The sequence below is a fragment of the Saccopteryx bilineata genome, chromosome 3, assembly GCF_036850765.1.
Source record: "Saccopteryx bilineata isolate mSacBil1 chromosome 3, mSacBil1_pri_phased_curated, whole genome shotgun sequence".
NCBI classification, from domain to species: domain Eukaryota; kingdom Metazoa; phylum Chordata; class Mammalia; order Chiroptera; family Emballonuridae; genus Saccopteryx; species Saccopteryx bilineata.
The window spans coordinates 193,069,398-193,074,592 of record NC_089492.1 but is presented as its reverse complement, the minus strand read 5'-3'; the positions used below and the strand labels follow the sequence as shown (position 1 = coordinate 193,074,592).

The 5,195-nt window shown below is 35.1% G+C and overlaps 1 pseudogene; it reads left to right on the top strand.

Moving 5' to 3' along the window:
- Positions 1-2,269: 2,269 nt before the first annotated feature.
- Positions 2,270-2,378, top strand: LOC136332582 (small nucleolar RNA U3; annotated as a pseudogene).
- The last annotated feature ends 2,817 nt before the right edge of the window (positions 2,379-5,195 follow it).

Genomic DNA, 5,195 nt, shown 5'->3' with positions numbered 1-5,195 from the left:
TCAGCTTTTGTACTTTTGAAATTAGAGTTCTAAAGCATAAGGTACATTCCTTAAATTCTGTTATGAAGACCAGAAGATAGGGAGAGCAGAGCCTGAAGGGGAAATGATGTTGGAAAAGTCTCTATTCCAGATCACACTGGTCATGGTCCAAGGGAGATGTTCATCACTCAGAGAAGATTCAGTGTACTGATCAATCATTTTCTGCCTATTCAAGAGTTCAAGTGAGCCTGCAATCCAGATCAGCCTTGCTCAGAACTTCCTTGCAGCAGTACCAAACTATTCCAAGCCACTCCTCCTTTAGCAGCTATTTCTCATGTGCAGTAATAATAGTTTCTCATAACTGTACCTCCTCTGAGTCACATTCTTGGAAGCATTAAGCACCCCCCGAGAGTGTGAGAAAAGATGATAAAGCAATATCATTAATTTTTAAACATTGTCTTATGTTAGGGTCTTATTATCAGATGTCATTATCATTAGCTTTGAAATTTGCATTTGTATCTGGACCTCCGAGAAACCATAAATGTGCTATATAATTAGAGGGCTTAAAAATACTATCACCTAAGGTAAAACAGAAGTGAACTTAGAGTACAGGAAATATAGTCGCTATCATCACTATATCTCTCAATATTCTTTTGGAAGTTGGGTCTTAGAATAATATTTTTACATAGTCAAAGTTGAAACTTCAGAAAAAACATATACCTTAATTGGACTTTGAACCAAAGGGATAGTTTGAGATTTAAGTTTCATACTACATGTAAATGGCCATTTTACAAAAAACAAATCCCAAATTTATTGCAAAACTTGGTTAATCTGAAGAATCAAGGGCCTCAGTATACATTGATAGGTTTATGCCTTTATTGATACAGTGAAGCTTTGAATAAAATATCATAATTATAAAACAAACAAACAAACATGAGAGGACAACAATCATTCCACCAATATCCTCAATATTCTGGTTATATGTTTTGCCATATAACCAACTCATGGGAAAGAATACGGGGTCTAAAATAAATCTTACTTATGAAGCCCCACCAAGTCAATATTTTAGCATTACAATTAAATTCCAGAATTTACTAAAACAATGGATTTCAATAAAAACAAAACTACCCAAGTATACTAGTTGAAATGTATGCATATATTTTCTAAAATCACTAAGTAGTTACAGAACTGAATATATACCCTGAATCAAACCTAATCAAATCCTCTCCCTCATCCTTCCAAAGTCTAGGTCTAAACTATAAGAGCAAAACACATAAGGGCAGGCTTTGACATCCTCTCTCTTTCTCAAGCCTACTGAAAGAAGATGGAATTCTGAGTCAAAATAGCTGGAATGTCATTCAGATGTTAGTAGAAATATCTTAATGCTAAGGCACATCAACATTTAATCTTTTGTGGTTTTTGGGAATGGAAAAACAAACACCGAATAAGTCCTGGTCTTTGGACCATAGCAGTAGGGAACATTTAAAATAATCTCTCGAGGAGGCAATTTGGTAAAGACCAAAGAGTACAAAAAGCTAGCCTGGGAACAGGGTATTTGTGGCAAAAAGTGCCCTCAGAAAGGTCCTGCTCTCATCACAGAATTCATTTCACGTGGTCCCCAATGAAAAGCTACATTTGTAGACAAATGATACATTTCAGAGAAATTACATCCACTATAGCCTATGCAAGAGTTTCATTCTAACTCACCTAAGAAATCACAAATTTTAGCACTTTTTCACACAATCAATAAAAATGGTAGGAAGTGGAACTTGGGACTGCATATTAATCTTGCATCCAGTTCCTTGCTAGCTTTCAACAGCAACTATTCATCTTGTTGAGCTTATAGAAGTGATTTGTTTCATCTGTACACTCCATGCACAGCTAAATATAAAATCAACTTCCATTTAACAAAGTGGACTAACAGCATGAGGCCTATCAGGATAGCCTGAAACCTCGGTGTAATAATGCTAACGCCTGCTGCGTGTCAGCACCGAAGCCAAGCCATTAGAATGTTGCTTAATAAATAAGCCTTATTGATAGGTTGACAAAGAAGAATTTTTCATCTTAAATTGCTGACAGACCTGGCTATGGTTTCTTTCCCAAATGCTAAAGCCACTATTCAGCCGTGTGTCAAAGTTCTTTAATTACTTAATCCACTTTTTTGGAAATCAAGGTAAAACAATCTGTTAAGCGGATGATGCATTCTTATCCAGCTAAATGAGCAGTGCAAATGGACTTCACCTTTTGCGACAAGTGAATACTGCTACAGCACGTTTTACAAGTCTTCACTAAGACTATACTTTCAGGGATCATTTCTATAGTCTGTTACAAGTCTTCACTAATCCTGCTGTTACAGCCTCTAATAATGGGCAGAAGACCTTGGCAAGTATCAGAATAGATTGGAATATTGGACATCTTCCTCATAGAGTCTATTTGACTTGATGTGGCTGTTGTTACTTTTAACTATGGAGCAACATTGGAGAGGAAGAGTAGATCATAGATATTGTCACCTCTCAAAACTTATCTGAGGTTTGTAAACTCACCATGTCTCTCACATTCTCTAACTTACAGTATAATCATCTACTCTCTCAAGCACACTCACACACATACCTGTATGTATGCATACATACACACCAACACATACCACAGCCTTGATTCTTGGCCATCTTCCCTACAAAAATCGGTGCTGTAGAAGCAGTTGTAATTGCTAGCTATGGTTGGAAAGATATAGGGATTTATGCCAAGAGACATTGATTTCAGAGTGACAACTTAAAGTAAGAGTAAGAACATCTATAGTTGATAATACAAAGCAGATATTGTTATAAAGCAGGTATATGTTGTGTGTTTGGGCAGATGCTCTGCTAGTTTTGCCTGTACTCACTCATATGGCTATAGAAAGTAGCTTGAGGATCAGCTGGGTTGGTGGGTCCAAGATGTTTTATTCACATGCTGAGTATAGGCACTGGCCTTTGTTTATTTTCCACATGGCTTCTTGTCCTCCATGAAGCTAGACCAGCTTTTTACATGATGAACTGAAATACACTAAAGAGGTGAAGGCTACATAGATTTCTAAGAGTGTCCTAAGTCTATGGTATACCCTTGGACTTTGCACCATGTCACTTCTGCCACATTTTATCTGTCCGAGCAGTCAAAAGTCCAGTCTAGATTTAAATGGCAAAGCAAGAAACTCTACCATGTAACAAAAGGATCAACAAAGACATGTCACTAGGTGGAGGTTCACTCTAGAATGAAACAATTGTGTGGATATAACTTTCAATCTACAGTGATATAGAAGTTGAGAGAATTGTTTCTTAGGTAAGATGAACTATCTGAGCACTCTCATGGTGCTACAATGCAGTAGAGATCAGGATTGACTCCTGATATCTTTTGTTATACTGTGTGTCCAGTATATTTTTTAAAGATGGGTTATTTGAAACACTTCATACAGAAATGAGAGGTCTTGTGTAGCCTCAAGAAGAATTAAAGTATAATTATAACTTCATTTGCCTGTCATTGGTTAAGGGTAGGAACTGAGCACTTAGCACAGACCTTGCCAGCTAGAAACATTTTAATATAGATTTGTTGAACAAACAAATAGAGAGTAACGAGGTCACACGGGGAAACTTACTAACTCTTTCTCTCTCTGGTAGTTTAAGTTTTCAAAGGTAAAGATCATGTAAGGATCAGAATCAGATTCAACAAAAATGTTTCATTTAACAAAACTGCATCTATTAAGTTCTCTGTGTTTTTATGTGTATCACCATACTTGTATCCAAAGGCCAACATGCCCAGTTTGATAAGGTAGTGAACATGAATGGAGCCATCTGAGAGGAGAATGAGTCTAAGAAATTATTGCTCTAGTCCTGAATGAATTACAGTCCCTTCAGTCCACTCATCTCAGTTCCATACTTGCTGCCAAACCACCTCAAACATACAATTTTGGTCAATTACCGGGACTAATTTTATGTTTACATTTTATCACATTTTATGTAATAGATGAAGATACTAAATTTATTTCATACTAGATTAGTATTCTATAAAATATTTTTCTTTTATGTTGCTTTTTCATTTTAATATTTGACATTTATGTTGTTTACACAAGAGCATTAGATTACTTAGTATGTTTTAATCCTTAAATACTGTCTTTCAAAAGAAAAAGTTAAAAAATGCAGCCATAGTACATTAAGAATTCAAGAGAACTGTTACTCTTATCTCAATGAAAAAAAAACCTAAAGAGCAAATTTTGTGCATAAATTAAGGAAAAATAAAGCCAAGTACTACAGGGGGTGGATAAAGAATATTTAGAATACAGAGATAAGCCTTTTTTAAGAGAAGATTACCAGTGGAAAATAAATAAGATTTTTTTTTGTGTGTGTGTGTGTGTGTGTGTTAGAGAGAGAGAGAGTGTTAAGAACCTAAGACAATATAGAACTTTTTAAGAATATAATTTATATTACATTAGTTACTCACTTTGATGTGTTTGTCTCAGGGAACTAGGAGATAAAACCATTAAACATTACCACTTGGAGAAAGTCAATGGTTGGTACATGTGCAAACAACACTGTCAAGAAATGTTAAACTGAAATGATAATTTATATGTGTTTGACTCCCTTCAAACAAGAGATTTACATTGAAATTTTCCCAATATTGTTCACATTTCTTAAAAACTTTTCTTTAGAACTAGAGAATAGAAAGACCTTGAGATAATCAAAATCAACACCTTAAGTGATACCTAAATGTTATCTGATAACAAGCACAGCTTACAAAATTCTCTCCAGGAAATTTATTCTTCTATAACATCTGACTTCGTCATTCTGGAGTACTGAAGGTTGCTTGTGGTTTTCTAGAGACACTCAAACCGTTATGAGTTGTTTAGTTAAGCTAATATATACTTGAAAAACCACAGCACATAGGGCTTAAGTAACAATATAAAGATCTCAAAGATAGAAGTAACTGCAGTTGCCTTATTACCAACCCCCTTGTTAAAATGAGGACAAAGCCACACATATTGTCTGCTGATTTCAGGAAATTAAGATTTTTAAAGAGGCATTCTACAGATCAAAAACCTTACTTTGAACTGCATATACCATTAGTTTCTCTTCTGATGATGTTATCTAAAAATTTAATGAAGAATTTCATAAGAATTTGCAATAGGGAGAAGAAAAATTCCCTGACCTTTATTAAATGTAAAATACATTAGTCTAGTAGTACCAACT